Below are 26,156 nucleotides of genomic sequence, written 5' to 3' on the forward strand. Positions count from 1 at the left end.
CAGTGCTTGTATAAATAAATAAATAAATCTTTAAAAAAAAAAAAAAAAAAGTAAATCTGAATCTAAACCCATCATTAAATATCACTACCAGGGCCTCCCCGGTGGCGCAGCGGTTGAGCGCTGGGTTGCCAAGCTGCCCGCAGCTTCTGCAGCACCAGTTCAATCCCCGGCTGCTCCCCGGCCACCAAAGGAGGGTCCCACATGGCACGCAGACCTCTCCTGCCGCCCACTGCTCCCCTCAGCAGTGTACTTCGGTCCTTCTGCCTGCTCTGCTCCCCGCTCTGTTGAATTCTCTCACCTTCCCGCACTTCTGACTGTACCCAGTGCTTGCATGTATAAACAAACAAACAAATAAATAAATAATAAATCTTTAAAAAATAAATAAATAAATAAATAAATAAATAAATATCACTACCAGTTAGGAAATACAGGGGCAAGAAAGCAGTATACTAAATCCAAAATGTGGAACAGTCTACAATCCAAAGCCAACAGGGTTAGGTGTGCAGAGGACACTGGGAGTACAGGATTAGGAACAGGAGACTATTACAAAACAAAAAACATAATAGATATGAATAAAAACTACATGTATCAATTGTTGGCCAATAAATATTTGCATAGAAAAGCAGCAACAAAGGAGGGAATATGATGAAATGAACAATAGCACAACTAGAACAAAGGGTCTATAATATTTTCTATATGTACATATGAATATACATATCTATGCTATGTTACAAAGCAAAGAATGTCTTAGAAAAAGCCACAAGGCATGAATTAGAGCATTGAGCCTTTTTGATTCAATACTCAAAATTTATGAATGTCTGCACTATTACTTTCAACTTAAAATGACCAAAGGTTGAACAGCACAGTTCTTTTATCAACAGACTATACTAAGTAAGTAATTATTACAAAAAAAGAGAGGTAGGGGATGGGAGAATGACAAACTTTATTAGGTCATAGCACTCGAACATAACTTCCTACGTGTCAGAAATCCTATTATCCCTTTGCCTTGGGTTGGTTTCCATTCATCTCTAACAATGCAAAGACCGGAAACCACTGTATTAATTAGACCATGTCTAAATCCTTAGATTGAAACATTACCACACAAAATGTTACTCTAACAGATGACAATTGCTTGGCTTTCTAGCAATTAAACAAATTGACATTACAAGGCAATCTCAAGCACACTAAATTACTACCACAATGGAAATACCTTTTAGTATTTATTTCAAATTGAGACTGCCTCCGGCCAGGTAAAGAAGTCCAGACCTTAGAGATAGACAGGACTGAGTTCTAATCCCTACCAGATGCTGCCCTACTTAATAGGTGGAAAATTAACCTAGGCCTCTGGCTCCCCATCAGTAAAGTAGCTAACACTCCTCTTCCCACAGCACTGTGATGGGAACTGAATAAATCACTACATAAGAGTTTAGTCACAGCATGGTGACCATGTTAGTAACACTACATCACATATTTGAAAGCTACTAAGAGTAATCTTAAAGTACTCATCAAAATACAAAAAAAAAAAAAAAACCACTGTAACAGTGTGGTGATGAAGGTTAAAATACACATAATCATTTTGCAATTTACACAAATATCAAATCATTTTTTACATCTGAAATTAATGTTATATATCAATAGACTCTCAATTTAAAAAATAAGAAATTTAACACATTTTCAGGCTATAGTAAGCACACAGATGTTCGCTTAAAAAGAAAAATTTCAAATTAAAATCTATTAACTTCTTCCCCACTGCCTACAGATATGCTCAAACCTCTCCCATGTAATTCTGAACGGCTCCCTTCACACTATATTCCCTCCTAGACAGACCCCCAACTATAAGTTTCTCTCCCAAGCCCTCATAGACAAATCCCGTCACAGAAACTCACAGCCAGTAAATGATGTCCTGAATGGACTTCACCCCCATCTTTATACCATGAGAAACCCAGCCCTGAGGGCTACAACTCACGGTATACCATGAATCTGACTTGCTGAACAGGAGGCTCCTGGGAAACAGGGGCAGAGCTGAAGGGCCAGGTGGTCCTTTAAAACAATGGCATTTGATGGGGCTAAGTCTCCTGCTCTTTTAGTTCCAAAAATTTTCCTGGTACTGCTGGTAGGACAGACATCTATCCACATGCTGGCCAGTTAATCTCTAACCTAACTCATTCTAAGTCCCTTTGTAACTTTTCTAGGACTCTCTATTTGCCTGTTTTGGAGCCTTGTTCCAAGTTCTTAATGTGCAAGTAAGAATTCACAAAATGGTACAACCCTCCTTTTTATTTCTGGGGCTGCCTACTAACAATCCCAACATAAAATAGCCTACATACATTTTGTCCACTTTATCTTACTCTTTGGTAGTCACTCCACTCTCTGGAGCTCCCTTTTTGTTGGGAGCCTGCTGTCCTAAAGGGAGCTGGAGTTTTTGGAGAATACCTGTTTACTCTGCATACGGAGTTCTAGGACATTAGAAGTTCTGCAAACAGAACTTGCCAGATTTGACTCCTGTTCTCTGAGGATGTACTTGCTTATGCGCATGTTCCTTACTAATCAGGAAAAATTGTTTTCAGCAGTAACTTATTAATCTGTATAAGCAAAAACACAATTGCATGCTATTTTCTTGTTCCTTTGTTCATATCTTCAATAAAAGCTTGAGCTGGGAGAGTGAAAGGCAGAGCTGCTCTCGATGGCACTCCCCCCAGCCTCCCCTCATTGCAAATTCATTTAGACTCTGAGTCTTCATTAATGGCAGAGAACTTCATCGGCTGTCCTGTCCACAGCAGTGGTGCCCGAACAGGGACCTGAACCCTGGACCCTCACTACTGGTATACTCCAAAAGTCTCTCTTGGTTGTTTTCCCTTGTCACCCAACACAGACAGTATGGGATATTTCATCCAAATTGCCCTCAAGTGTCCTTATTAATGCCTTAGAAATACACAACAAGGACCTCTCTCCCCTAAATCCAAGTCCAGTAAATCTAAGTGCCTACTGGACATAGTCATTTGGAGATTATTTTAAAAATCAACAGAGAAAAAACTGAGTCAGAAACTTAACAGGGATAAAAAGAAATCTTTCCTCCAAATTTGTTCCTCTATCCCATAGTCACAATTCTGGTTCATTCAGTACATCCAGTCTTGCTTGTTTCTTTTTGGTTGGCATTGGCATTGACCATTCTTAATTCTCAATGAGCTCAGAAGTGCAATGGGGAACAAAAACACAGGTGGTAAAAATACCACCAGCTAGGTGGTGTAGTAAAACACAGAACATCACTGAAGTTTTAGAAATTTAACAGGCCCCACCCTTCACCAGGATCAAAAGTTAGAGGGAAGAATGGAGAGCATTTTCTAAGCAAGCTCTTCCTTCACTGCAAGGCCCACATCCAAATTCCAGGATTTATCCTGAGTCCTCCTCAATCCCCACTTCTGTGTGGAATCCAAGCGTTGTCTATTTGACTTTCCAAACATCTTTCATGTCCATTTTTAGTCTTCATTCCCAGTGTTACTCAGTCAAGCTCTGGTGTTTTCTTTCCTAAATTTCTGCAAGAGTCCGAGCTGATTTACCCACCTGTAGTTCAACCCTCCCTCAATTCTCACCCATCCATGCACAAAACTGCTGAGCACAACTTAACACAAAACTAACCACGTTGTCCCTATTTTAAATCCTTTTAAGCATCAAAGCTACCTCCATGATCTAGCTCCTGTCTCATCCCCAACCTCAAAGATCCCTTAGGCATACTTGAAACCCTTGCTTAATTCTAAACCAAAGTTCCCAAGGGAGCCAAGCTGTTTCCCTCTTTTGTTGTGCTGTATATAGATATATGTGTGACATTACTTAGTACTTCCTGTCAATTAGAAATCTGCTAAGTGCATTAATGTGCACTCTATTTTTCAAACCTCGTAATAATTCCACCGAAGGTGATCATATCTCTATTTCAGCAATGACAAAGATTAAAATATTTGCCCAAATTCTCAATTAGGAACAGCTAAAGATAAGACATGAGCTTAATGTGAGATTCTACCACCCATATTTCTAATTACTGTGTTATTTCCTTGGCCTTTCCTCCATTTGCCTATCTAAAATAAACCATCTTTGGGGCCTCCCCGGTGGCACAGTGGGTTGAGCACCACGCTATGAAGCTGTCCGCAGCCTCTGCAGCGCAGGTTTGATCCAGGCCAGCCAGTGAGAATGCCACATGGCGCAGCAGACCTCTCCTGTCTCGCCCGTTGCTCCCCTCAGCACTCTTTGGTCTGTCTAACTGTTCTGTTCCCCACTCTGACTCTGGTGAATCCTCTCACCCTCCCATGCCTCTGACTATACCCCAGTTCTTGTATAAATAAATCTTTTTAAAAAAAAAAGTTTAAAATAAAATAAAATAAACCGTCTTTAAAAGGTTATATCATGTGTACGGGGCATTATAATTCTTTGCTTGTTAACAATGCCCGCAAATTAACATTGTCCTTTTTAAAAATATGCTGTCTTCACCCTCATGCCACATATGTAGGAAACACTCCTTACTCCTGGATACTCTATTTGTAGATTCATCTATTTGATAAAATCTGTTTGTAACCTGAAAATCAATACTTGTGGCACAAGTCTGGCATTCACATACTTGAGCAGCATAGCAAAATATTTAAATTACCTTACTCACATGTTCCCCCCCCAATCTGAGGTAAAACAAGGCAAAGTTCTGCTTTCTTGCTGCACCCCTCATACTGTAAGCAAGGCATCTGCTTTTGTACTTTTGTACTATTGGTGATTTAGCTGCTTAATAACTGCCCCCAAGCATAAGTGCCTAAGTACAAGAAAGCTATAATGTGCTTTATGAAGAAAATTCCTGCTATATGACCTTCATTCATGCATGAGTTATGGTGCTATTGGCTATAAGCTCAATGTTAATGAATTAATGATATATATTAAATGTCTTTAAATGGAAACACATAATATGTTTATGACAAAAGTGCTCTGACAAAAAACTCAAAGGAACATAAACCCTATTTTCCCATGTTTCAGTATTCACTAATTCAGTATTCATGGCAACTTTATAGAACATAACTACCACAAATAATGAGAATCCACTGTACCTTAGCCCTTATAAAGAAACAGCTCAGAAAAGTTTCCTACCTCCCAGCTTCAACCTGTGAAAGTCATTCCTCCCCCACCCCAAGAACTTCTCCCAACTACAGGGGTGAATCCAGGCAGTAATCTTAAAGACGACCACTAATCTAAGCGGGCTCATCACTCACCCCATACTCAGAATTGGCACACAGAGAACCCATAAGGGGTAATGGAAATCACTGTTATCCTTTCACAAAAACAGAGAATCACAGAAGGAAAGAGATAAGCCAGAAAAGGAGTCAAAAGAATACACAGAGAGAGAGATCTGAGGGAGGGGAAAGAAAGGGAAGAAAGCAAGCCTGAGTCATCATGGGCATCAAGCAAGTCATAAAGGTAGATGCTTCAAGAGTCTGCATCATCAAGAAATTACAGAAAAGTGTTACAGAAATTTCAACAACAGATATTCCATAGAGGATTTAAATTCTTCCCATATAAAGGGACTTGAATTCAGAACCGTACGGAATGGAGAAAGACATGGAAACCTACAAGGCATCCTTCTTGCAGTAACAGATCTAGCAGATAGTAACAATTCTGGCAGTATTCCTGGTCTCAACCTAAAATGGGTTGTTCGTGGAACAAACAGATATAACAGCAACGTTCTGCTTCCCATCTCTCAGCTAAGGTGCAAGGACCCTGGACCCTAATTCTTCGGTTTCCTATTTTGACACAGGAATGGCAGTTCCTATCAGGGTCCCCTCCAGCATCCAAGTGCCTGTTCTGCGAGCCTTCAACAATGCTCTAATACCGAACTCCTGAAATTATACCCCTTTCTGCTTAAATCAACCAAGACAGTGTCCAGTATCTGTAATTGAGTCATAAGTGATAGAATTATCAAATATAAACAGGTAATAATGGTGAATGGGGAAAAAAATGTGGTTACATAAATATCACATGCAATCATACGATTGTTTTACTCATCTGTTTGCTTTTTCTTAATAATCTTTTCTAATAATCAGCTCCTTAGTTTATCTTAATGAGAAAAAATTAATTTCTTAGCATTGAGTACAATTATTGACAGAACCATTTAAAAAACTAGCCAGCACTTAGAGGTATTTACTCTCACTCTAAATCCCACTCTGCTTACCTGATTTACCAAATATGGGACACCATTCATTTTCATTGTCTCTAAAATATACCTTGGTGTGCCCACAACATGCTATGAGGCTAGTCCATAGTAGGCTATGTCCATTTTGTCCAAGCACCATCTGCATTTCATACTTAGCAATCAACAGCATTTACTGCCAAGCCAGTTTATGCAACTTGTACCATTGTAACATAAATACTGTGTAAATAAAGTGTGGATACAACATTTTGTCTCTTAGAAGATTTAAGCTGATTTCTTTGGAAAAATTGAGATCATTTTTTTCAAAGAAGGATGACAAATGAAGTGTGTGAATTGCCACAGTAAAAGGTCAGGGGTTAGAAGGATTTGTAAAATATAGAAGGCTTCTGGGTCATATTACTTCACCTGGTTCAACTCTCACTCTACTTTGAAACACAAAAAACGAAAGTAACAGTTGCTGCATTGTGGGTGTGGTTATGTAAGAGAGGCAATGCAGAACTCAAACCTGTGGACCTGTACTCAAACAAAAAGGCTTTGCCCTACATCCAAAGATAGGCAGATAAATGTGTATTTGTAAGTTGTAAGCAGAAATAAATATAAAAGTATGTATCTTTCTTTGTGATTTATATAGTTAACAAAAATAAAAACTACTCAATAACTTTTGGAAAGTATCTCATAACATAGGCATAAAAATAATATAAGGGTAAATATTGTCAGACTTTTCTCATGGTTAAATATAACTATTTCTCCTAGCTCTTCCATACTACAAAGTGCTCCTCTACCCTTCCTTTAAGAGAAAGTCAAATTAATGAGTTTAGCTTGAGTCAAAGAAAAACAGAAAACTGTGGGTTTATTCTTACACTTGTTAAAAGGTAAACAGCATTTTTTAATTTTTTCTTTAGAAATAAAGTTCAATCATATAGAAAGACTGCAGAATGCCAAAAAAAGAAAACTTGTATACACTTTATCCAGATTCATCTATTAACATTTTACCCTATTTGCCTTTTCAATTTATGTTCTCTATCTACACACACACAACACACACACACACCCTTTTTCCTGAAATGTTTGAGAGTAAAGTACAAATATGGTCCTTTGATGTTTATATTTCAATAGGGCTTGTGTGTTACACAGAGACAGTTGAGTTTTCAACTCCAGTAAGTTTAACATTGATGCAATACTTATATCTAATTTCTGTGTTCCAATTTTAAGTGTCCCAGAAATATCCTTTATATCATTTTTTTCCCTCCAGTATGGAATTCAGTCTAGGATTAGGTACTGCATGAAGAATACAGTCATTAAACATTTAAATAGAACTTGTATTTGTTTAAAATCAAATATTTCTCAGTTTTTTTTAAAGATTTATTTATTTTTTATACAAGCACTGGGTACAGTCAGAAGTGCGGGAGGGTGAGAGAATTCACCAGAGCCAGAGCGGGGAGCAGAGCAGGCAGAGGGACTGAAGTACACTGCTGAGGGGAGCAGCGGGCGGCAGGAGAGGTCTACGCGCCATGCGGGACCCTCCTCCGGTGGCCGGGGAGCAGCCGGGGATCGAACCAGCGCTGCCAAGGCTGTGGGCAGCTTCGCAACCCAGCGCTCAACAGCTGTGCCACCGGGGAGGCCCAAATATTTCTCATTTTTGTTATTTTTTTTAAGCTAAGTATTTTTCTTTTTGTTGCTGTTATATAAAAATGTTAATTCCTAAATGGATCTCACATCCAGTTACCTTGCAAATAATTGTATTTCCATTAATTTGTGTAGATTCCTTAATGTTTCTATCTGGACTATCATGAAAATTATCTGAGAGTAGTGATTTTCTTGTAGTCTCCATCATAATACTTACCCCTTTTCTTTATTTTCTTACTGACCTGGCAAAGACATCCTTGTGCTGATGAGAAATGGTGAGAGTAGAATGTCTTCGGGTGTTTCTAACCTTTACTCTTCAGAATAATGTTTACTATGCATAAGTAGCCTCTAAGTTGGAAAGTTTTGGTCTATTTCCTTCTCCAGGTTTTTGTTGTTGTTGTTGTTGTCTTTATTACCATTGTTTTCCTTTTAAATAATAGATGTTGGATTTCATAAAATACTTTTACTTTATCTGTTGTGATGGGTTTTCTCCTTTATCTATTGTTTTGATTAAATATGATTCTAACCAGGCTGAGTTACTATAAAGTACCCCAGCCTGAAAATGTTATATTATCTGAATAATCTGTGCTAATATTCTATTCCTTTCAAGGTTTCATATCATAACATCATAAGTGAGGTGGGCTTGTACTTTTCTTTATTCACAATGTTCTTGTCTGATACCAGTATTAAAATCCGTTCGTCTGAAAAAAGTGAGTTGGGAGTGTTCCTGAAAGAGGGCAACTTTGAGTTTTTAAGGGCTGAAATTAGTATTTGAATATTTTATAGAACTAGCCCACAAAATCATCAGCACATGGTATTTGTGGCTATAACATGTTTCACATTCTTATCAGCAGCTCAGTACTCTTTTGTACTAATTTTGTTATTGTCTAATGTTTTTCTGCTAAGCTGAGGATCTATAGCTGAAGTCACTCTCAAAATGTATCATGCAAGACCAAAAATAGTTTATAGCCACTGAACCAGATCACATACACAAAAGTGGGCTAGACTGTGTGGCTCAATCTATGCCCGTAAGTGTGATCTCACCTATGTGCTTCATCTATGTTAGTGTGAAATCTCAATAACTTAAACTTAGGAAATTAAATAAGTTCAGTCACAAAAACAGGTGAGCAGTAGAAACAAAAATGAAAGTGCTATGATTTTTTATAACGTTACACCTTTGGGCCTCCCTGGTGGTGCAAGGGATTAAGACGCAACCTATGGAGCTATCCTCAGACACTGCAGCATGAGTTCGATCCCCGGCCTGGGAGCTACCCACATGGCACAGCAGACCTCTCCTGGCTCGCCCACTGCTCTCCTCAGCAGTGTATTTCAGTCAATCTGCCTGTTCTGCTCCCCACTCTGTCTCTGGTGAATCCTCTTTACCTCCCCCCACCTCTGGCCCATACCCCAATTCTCGTATGCATAAATAAATAAATCTTTTTTTAAAAAATAATGTTACACTTTTTATTCTTACAGAGTGCTCTTTCTGTTTTGTTGGTGTTTTCTGGACCACAGCAATAGATAGTAACTTTTCCTTGATAATTTACCTTAGAAAACTAGAAGATAACAAGCCTATGTCAATCCAACTTCTTTTTTCGAATTTGGACATCTGGAAACCAGTGAACTCAAATGACCTCTAAGTGCCTTCAGGGACCCAATGTCATATATGAGAGAAAGGAGACAGGAAAGAGGAAGTCACTATTTACATTAACAAAACTCAAGTAACTGACTCAAGTTCAAATCCTTATTTAATCAATACCTCCAAGCTTCCAAGCTATTAACTCTACAACACTCCCAACCACCTAGATAGGTGAATTTATCTATTTCTTAAGATTACTAGTCCCATTATTTTTCTCCAAAGCATACAGATTTTTCAGACATTTTTAACTATCGCTTCTAAATCATTCAATCATTCTTTCCTTCAAATGACAACTGTTTCTACTGCTAAATACAAAGATTAATAAAGAATATATCTGACAAAATTATTTAACTTCAAGGACTAGAAGCAAAAAAAAAAAAGGCAAGGGTGGGAGGGGGTTAGGATCAACTCTCATATTTTAGGTAAAGTAAGAAAGCTCCCTCAAACATGCAAAACACAAGCACTGACTACAGAAAAAGTTACACCCATTATATATAAAAGATAATGGGAGCCAGACCACAAACTCTACCCATCCATCCCTAAGGAAGGAAGAATCCTGACATTGTAACAGCAGAAGCAACTAACATTTAAGCATTTACCATGGAGATTAACAAAGTTACTCACATCTCATAGTTCTAAAAGATGAATACAGACTACCTGGACTATGCTATTAAGAACTGAATGGAGAATCAGGTGAAAAGGGAGGCCTGGATGCCTGAAGTCGACTTCCATCAGGCTCTGGGTGCAGAAACCAAAAGTAAAATGATTTATTCCCAGGATAACTGCCTTCCTTGATAAAAATCAGAAGGAAAATAACAACAATAAAGTTTGGATAATTGAATTCTTCTCCTTTGTAAGAAATCCAGAGTAAGAAATTCTAGCAAAGTTGACAATGAAAGGCAGTATGTCAAATTCAAGGTACAAACATAAATGCTAGTAGAGGTCTTGGGAAAAGAAAAAAACACAGATGGGCACAGTGAGAAAAGGCATGTAAAAGGGTGGGATGGCGAGTTTGAGATGGGTTTTGAAGGTAAAATGAGATTCAAGTTAAAAAAAAAAAAGCTATCCTATATGTCCTTCCATAGAGAGCACACAATAACAACACTAAATAAAAAAATACTCATTTAATCTGCCCCAGAGCCCTATATGACAAGTATTATTACTGCAGCTATTCTGTAAGTAAGAAAATGAAAGCCCAAAGCAGCATTTCTCATTTTGATCTCAGGACCCCTTTATACTTTTAAAATTATTGAGGAACTCAATAATAAAAACTTATTTATGTGGGATATATATCTACTAAAACAAAAATTTCAATTATAAATTAAGCCTCCCCCTCCCCCCCCCCCACGTATGAAACTTCTAAGATAAGTTTTTCATGGCTCAGAGGCAATAATAGAGTTCAACCAAGATTGATTTTTGCCCCCTTGGGGACAAAAATGTCTGCAGTCATTTTTATTTATCACATCTGGAAGAGTGGTAGTAGCATCCAGTGGGTAGAAGCCAGGAATGCTATTTAACATTTCCTGAATCCACAGAAAAGCACCCACAACAAAGAATTAGCCCTAAAGGTCATTATTGCAGGTTCAAAACCCTGCTCAAGGGTCCAGAAAAATTCTATCATGTGTTCAAAAATATTCATGTACAAATATGTTCACAACAGTGTTTCTATAGCAGATAAAAACTAAAAACTCTATAGTGAAGCTATAGATATAATCATAAACTAGATCATGATGGGATGCAGTCTGAGAAATCTATCATTAGGCAATTTTGTGACTGTGGGAACATCACTCCTAGACAATATATATGGAACTCTTTAGCATATGTAGATCACTAGTAACCAAATACTTGTGTTCACCCTATGGAATATTACACAGCAGTGAAAATTTGCATGGAAAATTGGACTATTCAATACATAAATCCATTTTCACAAAACTAAAGCATAACATTTAATTTGTTAAAGATAAATACATAAAGATAAATCCATTTTGCAAACCAGGACAAGGTTGCAAAGGGAATGAAGATAAGATAGATGTGAATCAAAAACTTGTATCTGGGTTCAACAGATACAAATATAGACTAGAATTCATAAACTGTACCATGTCTTTTGTATACCCCAAGTATTACAGAAGACATTTTTAAAATGATTTAAAAAAAAATCAATGCCAGTGCTGTATTTCTAAAGATAACTTAAAATGAAATATATTTTAAATTATAGTTCAGAAATATAGAAAAGTATTTTTTTAATTTCTATGCCAAAACCATTCTTTAACATATACAACCCAGGTGCGATGCCAAATAATCACCCCTAGTTTTTAATTTTAGGAATTCCAAATTTTTTATATTAAATGTGCTGAAAGCAAGGCAGACTTGCATGTTAATGAACAGCTCAACATAAGGCTTTAGAATATTTTTAATTGTATTTTGTGTCATTTTAATCAAAAAGTTCAGGGTTGGGTTACGTATTCACATTTAAACTTTTTTAATATTTATTTATTTATTTATTTAAAGATTTTATTTTTATTTATATATACCCAGAAAAACTGGGGTACAGGCCAGAGGTGCGGGGGGTGAGAAGATTCACCAGAGACAGATTGGGGAGCAGAACAGGTGGATCCACTGAAATATACTGCTTAGGGTAGCAGTGGGAGAGACAGGAAGAAGTCTGCTGTGCCATACAGGTTAGCTTCCTAACCAGGGATCGAATTCATGCCGCAATGGCTGGTGTTAGCTTGATAGCACTGAGACTTTAACCCCTGTGCCACCAGGGAGGTCCATATTCAAACTCTTAAATTGGAAATAATTTCCTTAATTCTCCTTACCTTAATCTGACTTTGTTAGTGTTACAAAGCTACATACTTATAAATTTAGAGATTAAATTAATGAAATTCAGTTACTTCTGTAAAATAACTTTCAAGCAATTATCAACAATCATTTTCAGCACTAAAAGGTAACTTACACAGAAAATAATTTGCATGATAGGATAAAAATATTTTCAGGTATATAAGCTGTGCAACCTATCAATACTCTTTCATCTGGGATAAAATCATTTGTTTGTTTGTTTTTTAATAGGTGTGTGTTGTTTTTTTTTTTTAAGATTTATTTATGCATACAAGAACTGGGGTACAGATCAGAGGCGTGGGAGGGTGAGAGAATTCACCAGAGACAGGGGAGCAGAACAGGCAGACAGACCAAAGACACTGCTGAGGGGAGCAGCGGGCAAGAAAGGAGAGGTCTGCCGCGCCATGTGGGTTTCTCCCTGGCAGGCCGGGAATCGAACCCGAGCTGCAAAGGCTGCAGATAGCTTCATAGCACGGCGCTCAATCCGCTGCACCACCAGGGAGGCCCTGATCTGGGAGAAAACCTTAACGTAAATATATGACAAGCAGAGGGACAACAGCAGGAGGAAAGTTAAGCAGCATTCTAAAAAAAGAAAGCTATGATAGTGTTTCATGAAAGCAACTTCTCACACAGCAACACACAAAAAAGTCATGATACAGTTTATGATTAAATCTGTCATAGATACAGAAGAGACAAAGAAATGGAAAAAAACTGGGTTTTATACTAGGTTTTATATAGATTTAGCAGAAACAGACTAAATCCTCTTAGAAGAAAGTAAAAAATTAAATTCCAAAGTAATATAGATACTACATTTAATAGAAAAGTACCTGATACACAATGATCACAAAGCAGAGAAAGTATTATTTTAGTATTAAATTTAAGAATAGAAAATAATGGGCCTCCCTGGTGATGCAAGGTATTAAGTCACAGCACTATGAAGCTATCTGCAGTCACTGCAGCACAGTTAGATCCCAGATCCTCAGCCAGGGAGCTGACCCACATGGCACAGCAGACTTCTCCTGTCTGGTCTACTGCTCCCCTCAGCAGTGTATTTCAATCTATCTGCCTGTTCTGTTCCCCACTCTGTCTCTGGTGAATCCTCTCACCCCCCCCCCACCCCCCGCACCTCTAGCCTATACCCCAGTTCTTGTATGCATAAATAAATCTTAAAAAAAAAAAGAACAGAAAACACTAATTAAAGAATACTAATTAAAGTTCAAGAATAAAAAATACTAATTAAAAACAACCAACATTTTCTTACTGATGGATGCTCTTTCCCAACCTACTATTTTTACTTTGAAACCTAAAGTTGACTCATGTATCAATGAAACACAAAATTTTTAAAAGTTAAAAGAATGTAAAAATCTTTTTAAAAAACAAATTCAACATTGTATTTGATTATGAGATTCATTATCCTTATAAAAAGGGTTAAAAAGAAATTCTTAAGTATTCAACAAATGTGAGTTTGAAAACATAATTCTCCATTAATTACAATTTTTAGGAAAATTACAAAATTACACTAAAGTTTGCACAGACTGGGTCAAAACATTATGCAATCAATCCCAACTAATATTTCTGCTTCAAAAGAGAAGGGGATTGTTTTCCCTTAACTGTGAATTTAGAAATCTGATTCACTTTCTAAATCTCTGTTTTTATGCAGTAAGGTTAATAAGGGGATACCGAATAGCTAGAGTACAACAGTTTCGAAAATTTGCATCTCACATTATTGTGAGTTCCAAGTAACAAGCTTTTGGGCTTGGATTGTCTGGCCTGGGAAGCCTGGGAAGCCTGGGAGGAGGAAATGTTCCCTGGCAGGAACAGAAGCTACCTGAGTCTCTTCTCCCAGGTCCCAAAGCTCTGGATCTAAGGAACCTGCTGCAGCTTCTTGGGCTAGAATCAGCATCACCATCAGCTCTACAGTGAAAGCCGTTATTTTTACATCTGAAATTAACTAGATTATTTAGACTATCAGTCAACTGCAAGCCATGTAAATTACTCATTAACAGCTTCAAACTTAAATATAAGTCTAAAAGTTGAAATATTTCTAAAACACTTTAGTATGAAAACTCTGAAATTATTCTAAAGACTCACAATCACATAGAATAAATGTGGTATCACGGTACTGAAAAACAAACAAAAAGGATTATAAAACATCAGACACAATAACCTGAAGGTCCCTGTTTGTTTTATAACTGAATATAAGGAACACTAGTTTGAAAGAATCATCACAAATTGCACATTTTTTGTTACTTCCTGTCCAAAATACCAAGCTGAGGGAAAGATCTGCTATATTTTCATCCTTCATACAATGCTTCACACAGTGGCTAGCATGAGTAGTTAGTGATCGTTTTAATTCCTTTATCTTAATACCAATACAGGACTTCCTTGGCATGCAAATGTATCTAAAATAGTTTCAAAGTCTTCTAGATGAGTTTAACTTTCCTGAAAATCTCAAAATTTTACCTGGTTATAATACACAAATATAATCATGATACAAGCCCAAAGGAAAATCAGCATTTGTTAGACAATGCTTCTCCTTGATTATATTGTTTTAATAAATACAAGATAAAGCCCTCATTAATGCTCATGAAAATAAACTCTATCGAGGCCACATTTTGTTTGATTCATAATTTTTCTTTGTTAGTAGCAAAACAAACATCTCCATTGGCCTAGTTTTTGTTTTTGTTTTTTGCCTGACCTTTGCCAAGAAGGGAGAATCCATCTGTACTAATTCCTTCAACAGTGTGATACTAAAATAATATTCTCATTGAAAACTTTTTGAACACCAACATCTTATTAAAAGGAAACTTAAAAAAAAAAGGACAAGTGTTGCATTTGCTTGGTTCTTAGGGTACCTTAACAATACTTCATTTTCATTCTTAAAAGTTTTCTGTGAGATTAGCAGGCTGTGATTATTCCCATTCGAGAAATGATGAAACTAAGGCTCAGAAATGGAAATCACTTTCCCAAGGTCAGACAGCAAGCTGGTGCAATGAACTGATTACTGACTGCACATTTAGTATCCCTCAGACCCAGGTCCCAAATACAACTGACCCTTTTGCAAGGCTCTCCAGCTACAACAAAAAAAGAAGAAAGTCCCTAACTTAAGAATAAATCTCTAGCACCAAGTCCATATGGTTCCACAGGATTATGCTACTTGTTTAAAAAACATAATGCAATGTTTTTTAAGTTGTTCCTGAGCACAAGGGGAAAAAATAGCTTTAAAAACCTTTAAGGAGTTCCTTTTCTATAGGCCCCCATGCACATGCAATTAAAATTTTACTTTTCTCTTGTGAAATTAAAATCTGTTAAGAACCACATCTAATATGGGTAACAAAACTTGACAAAAAGCCCGAGAACACTACACATCAATTTCATTTATGAGTACTGATAAAAATTCCTTTTAAAAATGAGTTAGGGGGCCTCCCTGGTGGCACAAGGGGTTAAGCACAGCATTATGAGTCAATCCACAGCCTCTGAAGCACGAGTTCGATCCCAAGCCAGTCAGGGAGCTACCCACATGGTGCAGCAGACCTCTCCTGTATTGCCTGCTTGCTCCCCTCAGCAGTGTTTTAGTAGACCCACCTGTTTTGGTCCCCACTGTTTCTGGTGAATACTCTTATTCCCTGTACCTCTGGCCTGTACTCTAGCACTTGTATGCATAAATAGTTTTAAAAAATGAGCAAGTAAAATCCAGTAACAGATTAAAATAATAAACAATGACCATAAATTATCCCAGGAATGCAAGAATAATTCAATATTAGGATATTTGTTATAATTATTTGTGTTTCTATATGTGTTTGCAGATAGAAGTATATAAACACAACACACACATTAAGTGTGTATCTGAATATACATGTATTCCCTACCTCTGCTTACTGTGAAGGCATGAAAGTAAACTTCAATAGAATTGAGCTCTCAGATCTAAATATTTGAGGTAGGGAAAGTTAAGAGGAATATGGATATTTCACAGTGCCAGAAAGGAAAGCTCAAAGAAAGGGACATGTCAAAAGGACACAAAATCCAGTTTGAAAGTTATTATGGGACAAACCTATGACAAGTGAAACATCACAATAAATAGTAATATTAATAGATTATAACTCACAGAATAGGAAACCATAAATTTAAATTAACAAAAATATCAATCGATAGATGAAACTGAAAACTTTAATAAAGAACAAGATATTTACAGTTTTTTTGAACAAAAAGAGTAACTTGAGAGCTGTGAAGAACAGAAACCTCTATCATAATCAAAGTGAAAACATTACCAGCAATAGAATAAAACAAAACTATGTGCCACCTGACCAGGTAGAATGAAGAGAACAGAGCATCATCTTTGTGACATTTCTGCCAAAGACACCTCAAGGACCTAATAGTGAGGAAACATCTGACCAATAAAAAATAAGAAAATTGATAAAATAACTGATATAACACTCAAAAGCATCAATTTTTTTAAGTGTCAATACTATAAAAATCAAGGAAAGACTAAGGACTATTTGACATGGAAGGATTCTCTACAGATGTGAAAAGAAAATGCAATGCACTATGCTGAAATGGACACATCTGCTACAAAGAGTATTCCTACTATAACAAATGCTGAAATACAAAAAGCCTAAAGATTAGATGACAGTAATGTTTCAATGTTAAATTTTTTATTTTGATGGATACTCTGTGGTTCCACAGGAAAATTTTGATGAATCTACTGTGGTTATGCAGGAAACTCATTGTAACAAATACACATTGAAGTATTGAGTAGTGGGACATGAAGGCAAATTTTTTCAAGGAAATAAAAGTTTTTTGTATTAACTGCAACTTTTCTAAAAGCTTCAGATTGTCCAAAAGTAAATACATAATTTTTTAAATAATAAGGAATACACTGAATAAATGTAAGACTCCATGGAGAGATACCTTTAAAATGTTCTTTCTTTCTTTTTTTTTTTTTTGTGGGACCCTTGCCGGCCGCGGGGAACAAACCAGAGCTGCAGAGGCTGCGGGGAGCCTCACAGCCCAGTGCTCAACCGCTGCGCCACCAGGGGAGGCCCTAAAATGTTCTTTCTAAGAACTGCAAAGAAGACTTACATGTACTGTTCACCGATTAATAGATACAGAATTTTAGACCTTGTTGTACATTGCCTATTTAAAACAATAAAATATTTATCTTATATAAAGAGTAAACAGAATTTTTAAATAAAATTATCAAAAAGAAATGAAAAATGAATTTACCTATTTTAGAGAGTCTTTATGCCAATGAAAGTCACCTGAATGTTGTGAACTGAGCATTCTCAGTAGAGCCCCAATTCAGGCAAAGGATCCTTTTAAAGTTAGAGATAAAAACAAAATGGGTGAGCTATGAATACTGTATACTGTAGCATCAGTCACCCATTCAAAAGGATGTCTGTGACCCTGCTGAGGAGCAGATTAACTCCCAAAATGAACAGTAATAAAAAGATTGATGTTCAAAGACAAAGGTTGTCTTTAAGACTTGAATTTAAGCAAATCACTGGTGAAGAAAACTAGTTGAGATATAAAAGTCAAAGTGAAAGAATTGCTCTACTGTAGCCTTTTGTTAAACAGTAGGAAATGTGCCAGCAGGAAGCCTGTTCTGAAGAGCAAAGGTGAGTACTCTTGAGGGTCAGAAAAGTCCAGTAAGTGGAAGCACTCTGTTCAGATCACTCCTCAACACTACCCATTAACATCTGATGGTACTTGTCACCAAACAATGTGAGATTACTCAGATGCATTCTCAGATACCACAATTTTCTAGAAAGAGCCCTGAAGAACTTCAGATCCAGGTTATAGTTCTTGTGAGTTTGATTAGGAAGCCACATGAGGGCAGATACCAGTCTCTAGATGTCTGGCACACTTTGGATGGAGAAGTTCAGATTTCTAAACCTACAATTCTGAAAATAAGAACAGAACAATATGGCCTCCCTGGTGGCACAAGGGGTTGAGTGGCAGCACTATAAAGCTGTCCCCAGCTACTGCAGCATGGCACAAGTTTGATCCCCAGCCGGCCTGGGAGCTACCCACATGGTACAGCGACCTCTCCTGGCTCGCCCGCTGCTCCCCTCTGAAGTGTATTTCAGTCGGTCAGCCTGTTCTGCTCCCCACTCTGTCTCTGGTGGATTCTGACTCCCCCTGCACCTCTGGCCTACACCCCAGCTCTTGTATGCATAAATAAAATCTTTTAAAAACAAAAGAACGTGACTCCCCTGGTGGCGCAGCAGTTGAGCGGTGGGCTGTAAAGCTGCCCACAGCCTCTGCAGCGCCGGTTCGATCCACTGCCACTGGGCAAGCGAGGGTCCCACATGGCGCGCAAACCTCTCCTGCCAGCCGCTGCTCCCCTCAGCAGTGTGCTTTGTCACTCTGTCTGTTCTGCTCCCCACTTTGGCTCTGGTGAATTCTCTCACCCTCCCGCATTTCTGACTGTACCCAGCATTTGTATGAATAAATAAATAAATCTTAAAAAAAAAAAAAGAACAGAACTATTAAAGTGCTCAATCTCTCTCTCTCTCTCTCTCTCTCTCTCTCACACACACACACACACCACCAACCCAAATGGTCCTTTTTATCATCCAGACATCTAATTCAAAGTTTCCCATTCTTGCTCTAGAAAATAGTAAATTAATATCTAGAATACCTATTTTATACTGTTATCAAATATATTTTCAAATATTTAATTCCATCTTCTAAAACTTAGGTGTTAAAAGATTGCATTCCAAACACAGATTAGAAAAAATTTAATGATTACACATTTAAACTGCCAACTCTTACTGTATGTTTCCTTCAAATGGCTTATAAATCCTGCTGTAACTAGACATTTTTCCAACTTAAACAGAAAAAAAAAAAAAAAACCCTCTATACTCCTAATTCATCCAAAACTGTCTCCATCCCTTCAACTCATGCTAGACAGCAGGATTAAAGAAAGGAACTTTCTAAATTGTCAAACTATGGGCAACCACAAGTACACATTGATCATCAACATGCTAGCACAGGGCAGGAGATAAAATCTTATTTATTTCAGCAAAAGATGAAAAACAAGGCTAGGTAGGTAAGCTTTAATAACTTAAACAGAAAAAAAAAGAGAGAGAGAAGACAAGTGAACTGAACAGAAGCGAAGCAGACCAGAAACAGAAACAGAAACATAAGCTAACTATGTACACTATAAGAAAACATATCATGTAGGTGTCTGGTATTTTTCACTCTCTAATAATTAAGCTCTGTCACTAGCTTAATTATTGATGCTTTGTGAAAATCTTTTCCCATAAGATACCAAGAACCCTCAACTCTTGCTGCTCCTCAACGGAATGTACTTCACACCTAGACAAGGGGCCCCAAAACACCACCACCGAAAACCTGGTTTCTAGTCACCATTTGTTAAAATGTATCACTTTCCCTATTTGTAAACACGTGTATAGAAAATTTGTTTAATCAACTGAATATTTCTTTTTTTAAGATTTATTTATTTATGCATACAAGAATTAGGGTACAGGCCAGAGGTGTGGGAGGTGAGAGGATTCACCAAAGACAGAGTGGGGAACAGAACAGGCCAATTGACTGAAATACACTACTGAGGGGAGCAGTGGGTAAGTCAGAAGAGGTCTGCTGCGCCATGTGGGTAGCTCCCTGGCCAGGGATGAACTCGTGCTACAGCGGCTGTGGATAGCTTCATAGGTAGTGTGTTAACCCCTTGTGCCACCAGGGAGGCCCTGAATATTTCTGATTACAGCAATAATGTTCATTCTCAAAATTTAACAAAGAAAAATCGAAACTGTTATAGGACAGGGAGAGGGGCAGCCCAAACCCCGCAAACCTGCCTATTCTAAATGGGTTCTGTCATCCGCCGCATCAACACAAAACATATGAGACTTTAATGGGAAGGAACTTTAATAAAACTAGGAAACAATACAGGTAAGGCAAAGAGTCTAGTTTCTAAATGAAGCACCCAAAGTTACCCATCCCCTCGTGGGTAAAACTCCATCCAAATGGGATCGGCCCAGAACAAGGCCCCAAAGCCTGCCACAAGTCTAAAGCATCTTCCAGTGGGGACCCACAGAAAAGGGTCACAAACAACCGGACAAGCCCGGAAGGAAAAGAGCAAAATCAACATCAAGATAAAAGCTGCCATTGTCACCTCCCCACGGGTCTCACCCACATCTGTGTCACCCAGTCCACAACCAAAAGACAAGCGCAGTTTCTTCACGTGTCTCTAGGCTCCATGCACCTCCTCCAGGTCTCCTGGCTCCATCCTGATTCCTTCCTCAGTCTCTTCTCTAGCTTCTCCTCTTCCTGCTCAGCTCCACCCTCCCTTGGGTGGGGCAGGGAACCTCCCCCTTTCCTGGGGACCACCCTGTTACAAAACCACTAAGCTAATATTTCAGTGTATTTTTTCTCAACATATACAAACATGTTTAAGTACAACTGGGATCATACAATGTATCCAATTTTGTATACTGCTCTTTTGCTTTCAGAAAACATAGGTTTGAAATTTAGTTTTTAAATATTCCTCCAAATTATGAATATCACAGCAGAGTGTTCAGTTAAAACAGACCTTCTGCTAGACAATTAGTTTATTTCAAATATTCACTTAGTAAAGTAGATGATAAAAGATCAAAATTTCATGGTGGGTCCAAACAGTGCTGAGCCTTCCTTGCAAGAGTTCTGATAAGTGAACAAATGAGAATCAAACTCTGACAGTCCTGTAACGCTACATTTTACCCAGCAGGCTCTTTAATTCACACACTTACAAATATTTACTGGTTTCCCTATCCCTTTGTTATCATTTTCAGAGTTTTGTTTGGTTTCTAACAAATTGAGAAAACAAAACTGATGAAAAGTCAGCCTTAGAATTTAGTGACTAATCACATATCTGTAACGAATTCAGGTAGAGTGGAAGGCTATTGGAGTTTTAGTAGCCCACAAAAAAACTTCAAGATAAGGCCTCAGGGTTTACATTTTTCTCAGTCTGACCCTAGGCAATCTTCCTTTGAGAAAGAATTCAGTAGAGCCATTTTCTTTTTAAAATGGAGTGATAGTGGTAAGGGAGAGTTATTTAAAGTAATACCTTTAAATTCCCATCAGAAAAGAGAAAAAACAGTGATTGTTTCCATAAATAGGGAGGAGCTAATGGAAATTAAACATTTTTCCTAGGTGTCTTAGAGCTGTACAGTTCAAACTATTGCAGGCAGTCCAACCCAATTTGTGGGTTATCAATATTTTTATGATAAATGATCTACAAAAAAGAAAATATCAGAGTATGGTACAGGTGACAAAGTACCAGGTCTGCGAAGTTTTTCAGTTTTATGTATTTGTATGTGTGTTAAGTCAAGATATACAAAATGTATTTCCTACTGTGTCTCTGGTTTTAATTTCCTTGATTTTTCGATATATGTGGAAGTCACCTTTTGTACAACAAAGTTTACTGAGTACCTACAATGTGTGCTGGTGGGATAAAAGAGAATAAAAATATTTGCTCAATGCCCTTGTAGAATTCTTACAATCATATAAACACATACGATTAGGTGCTAAGGGAAAGAACAGTTTAGGGAGCTATGATTATCATCAGGGAAACAATTAGCATGGGGATAAAGGTGGGAGTGATATATCAGGTTTCTTTGGGAAGTGCATTCCAGCAGAGCCTAGAAAGACACAAGGAAAGGAGAAAGTGGAATGGATAGTCTGGCTACCAGACTACCAGAAAAAATAGCACTTTTAGCAAGAATCTGTACCTTTTGAAGAGTGAAAAGCCAGTGGGCAGAGAAAAGAAAATCACCTAGAAAAGGCTTGCCCTCCCCCTCCTTCCTAAGAATGGAAAGAGATAATGCAGGAATGTAAAATGTTCTGAGGGCAAAGGGAATGATCCAATTTGCATTTTAGAAGATTACTGGGTGAAGAAGAGATAACATGGAGGTTAGAGTAGATACTGAGTAAAGTGATGCCAGGTAGGGGCTGACAGGTCTGATCCAGTACATATTTCAGAAGCCAGAATGACCAATTTTGGTGATTGTTTGGCTGTCTGAAATGACCAACCATGAGGTTCCATGAGGGAAACTCTCAGGTTTCTGAGTCAGCAATGAAATGGAATGAGATGCATGAGAAACCCAAAGAGCAAAGCTGAGAAGATGGGAGTTCGGCTTGTTTCAGTTAACAAGTCAGAGATGTGAAATTAATAACTGGAAGTAGATGGATATAGAAAAAGATTATAGATAGAGATATAAAAGAAGTAGTCACCAAAAAGGTTTTGATGACATATTATTCTATTCCTTAAATATTTATCCTCAGTAATCTATTATACAAACCCAGAAGAAACTAGAATACTATAAATGTTAAACATTCTAGAGAGCAGTAATTTCTGCCACCATGAACTTGAAAATGTACAGAAACACTGTAACTAAACATTCATCCTCTTACAAAAGTCTAAGGTATCATTTCTGTTGTGTTCACTGTTGTATATTCCACATCTAACACAATATATAGGACATAGTAGGTGCTAAAATATGAACTAAATATATTTTACCAACTGCTAAGCAGAATAAACTGCACAGCAAAAAATAAGACAAACAGCAAATACCAAGTAATTGTGTGAGAAAAACTGTACTATGAAACATACAAAAGTACTAGTAAAGTATGATTCTCAGGAAAATGGGAAATTAGTCACTTAAGACATTTGTAGTAATCATATCCTAATAGTATCAGATGCTAGGTTCCATTCCCTAAGGATCAGTTTAAACACCAAAAATTCCATCCTTAGGCAACCAATAACTATCTTCACCATTCCCCAAAAGCCCCTAGATATCAGAAAGAATCAAATGTAATAAAAGTTTGATGCTGAAGCTATAGTAAAACCTCATCGAGGTTATTAACACAAACAATACTAAAAAAGGTTAAAAGGAAATTTACAGAAATAAAAATGGAAATTACTGATAAATTTTCTTTTTCCTCTAAATACTCCTGTTTCCACATTTTCTAAAACACATGGATATTTATGAAGGTTTTTTTCCCATTCACAAAGGTCATTGTAACACACAGGAGAAAATGCAAGCATGCACAAAAGAAGTAAATAATCTTTAACTTTATCACCCAGAAGTAACTAAACACTTTCAATATTTTATGTGAAGCTTTACCTGTTGCATAATAGGGATAGAGAATGAAGAGTGATACAGAAATTAATGGTGTAACGTTCATGACCACGAAGGAGATTACAGAATGCTGCTATGGGAAGTGTACAGGATAGTGAAAAGACAAAATTGAAAGAAGTAACAACTGAGCTATCTGAAGAATGACATGGAATTAACCAAATAAGTGCAGGTCCAGGTAGCAGTCTAGGCAGAGGGAACAAGAATGTAAACAGGGTACCCAACCAGGGAACTGGGGAGAAAGATGAGATAGGTGGAAAGGAGATCCAGCTGGGCAAAGCTTCAACTAAAAACCTGAGAATTAGGAATTCACCCTTAGGGAAGGAATGATGGAAGGCCCAGAAGGAGAAGCAAGGCCGATCCCTCCTTAAAGGGACAGTTCAATTGCTTAGGTGGAAAAAGGTTCAGGCCCTGCAAAGCCTTAGATGGATAGTCCTTAGATGGACTTAGATTATCAGCATCTTCTCCCAAAGAGGGGTAGGGAAAGGGTAATAGGAAGGTCATTGGGAAGGTGCAAGGAAGAAAAAGATAGTGATCCAATATTTTAAATATGTATTTTAAGCTTCATAAAGGCTCCTAGATTGGTAGGGATAAAGAAAATACAGTGCCTTTAATATGGCACAATTCCCAGGAAATTCATATTAGAAATGGAAGTGAGGAGAGGAACATTAAGTATTTATATTAAAAAAGAGAACATGAATTTTAAAAGACTGAAAGATCTGCATCAGACAGTTTAATAACAATATGAAATATACCTGTTTAGCCCCATCTTTAATAAATACATAACAAATAAGGGAATAATCATTAAATGTATGAAGAAAGATTAAGCTAACAGAAAGGGATACTCTTAATGACATCCAACTAAGAAAAATACAGCACTATATGCAGCGTAAAGACCCACACAGAGAAGTCTGGCTTCTAGAGAAGTGGACAAGGTAGCAGAGAAAGAGTCAATAGGCCCCTCATGGGTGTAAAGAAAGTATCCCTCAAAACTATCCCTAGCTTATCATGCATTCAAGAAAGAATGTTTAACCCAACAATTTCACTACTAGATATAGACCCACGAGCAAAAAAAAAACAACAAATGCATTCACATAAAAATTCGTTTATGAATGTTGACAGCAACATTATTCATAATGTCCAGAAAGAAGAAACAACTCAGATGCCCATCAACAGAAGGATGAATGAATAAACAAAATGTGATATATCCACAATGGAATAATATTCAGTCATCAGATGAAATAAAGTTCTGGTAGATGATACCATATGATTGAAGCTTGAAAAACATAAGCTAAGTAAAGGAATCTATTCACATAAGACAGACAGACAGACATGATTCCATTTATAGGAAATGTCCAGAATAGGCATATTTATTCAGACAGAAACTAGTTTAGTTGTTGCCTGGGGCAAGAGAATGTGGGAGATGTACAGAATTGGACAACTGCTAATGGGAACAGGATTTCTCTTTGAGGTGATAAAACTTCTTTGTTGTGGTGATGGGTGCACGATTCTATACACATAGTAAAACCACTGAATAATACACTTTAAATAATATTCAGTCATAGGTGGATTGCATGATTGTAAATTGTTTCTCAATAAAGTTATTTAAAATGAGATTATGAGCACTGTGGGCACTGAGGTAAACTGCTGTAAATACAATTTAAAAAACTCACAAAATCTGTCCTCAAAGTTCTAAGATTCAAATAGGGGAGAAACACTTCAGAGACAACTACAAAAGAATGAGAAAAGAAAAGAAATAGAATCATAGACTGCACCCTAGGGACACCTAACCTAGTCCCCGGTTCAGAAGATGTCCAGCAGAGAACTCAAGAGAACAGTTTTCCATCCTTTAAATGAAATTCAAATCTAAGAAACTTTTTTTAGACTAAATACCTGTGCGATTTTTTAAATTTTTCTTTCCTATGGAATGATAAAGAACTTTCTTTAAGCACTTCTGCACGTGCAATATTTAAAACGATTATTTCAAACTTTTTTCCAACAACTAAAGTCTTAATATAAAACAAGTCTCCGATTTAAATTGTATTATACTAAGTTCGTGGGGTGCTACAAAAATTCGAAGCAAACGTTTCATAACACCTTAAATTGAAAGACACAGGATTTCAAAAAACCGGGACACCCTGTAATATACATTCCAAAACAAAACATGGGCTTGAGAGCGGATCAGCAAGATAATATAATGAATGGTCTTAAGGACGAGTGTGCTACAAAGTAAAAACGGAGCTTGGAGCATTAGGCGCTAATTTTTAACTACGACGACACACCTCGAAACTAGAAGATTAATAATCGTTGCCACAGAAACCGTGAAGCCGAATTTCCCGAGGTTAAAACTAAAAATCCTGCAAATTAAAGCGGAACGTTTAGGGCAAAGATGTGGTCGGCACCTATGTGGAAGACCAAGTCCGCCAGAACTTTCACCGAGATAAAGAAGAACCAACTGCAACTTCTAGCCTTGCTTTAGACGCAGCGCTTGAGGTATCACCACGCGGGGGGGGATGGGGGGGTGTTAGTTTATCAAGACTTGTTTGTTTTTCAAGTTCGCTCTCTTCCGAGGTATAAATGGGGATGGGGAAACTAGTCAAAGCCACTCCCAGGTATCGCCCACAATCAAAGCCACCACGAGCAGATGTGCTCAGTGCAGCTGAAGACGGAGCCTGGCTCCAGTTCACCCTGAAAGCATCCGAACCGAGGTCTGCCCGTTTCATTGGCTGAGGCGAGAGGAAAC

The 26,156-nt window shown here is 37.5% G+C and overlaps 1 protein-coding gene across 6 annotated transcripts in view; it reads right to left on the reverse strand.

The window, feature by feature from the left end:
• KDM4C (lysine demethylase 4C) overlaps window positions 1–26,156 on the reverse strand; it is a 415,273-nt gene that overhangs the window by 336,743 nt on the left and 52,374 nt on the right. The window lies entirely within an intron of this gene.

The sequence above is a fragment of the Talpa occidentalis genome, unplaced genomic scaffold (assembly GCF_014898055.3).
Source record: "Talpa occidentalis isolate TD23 unplaced genomic scaffold, MPIMG_talOcc4v2.1 talOcc4.7, whole genome shotgun sequence".
Taxonomy (NCBI): Eukaryota; Metazoa; Chordata; class Mammalia; order Eulipotyphla; family Talpidae; genus Talpa; species Talpa occidentalis.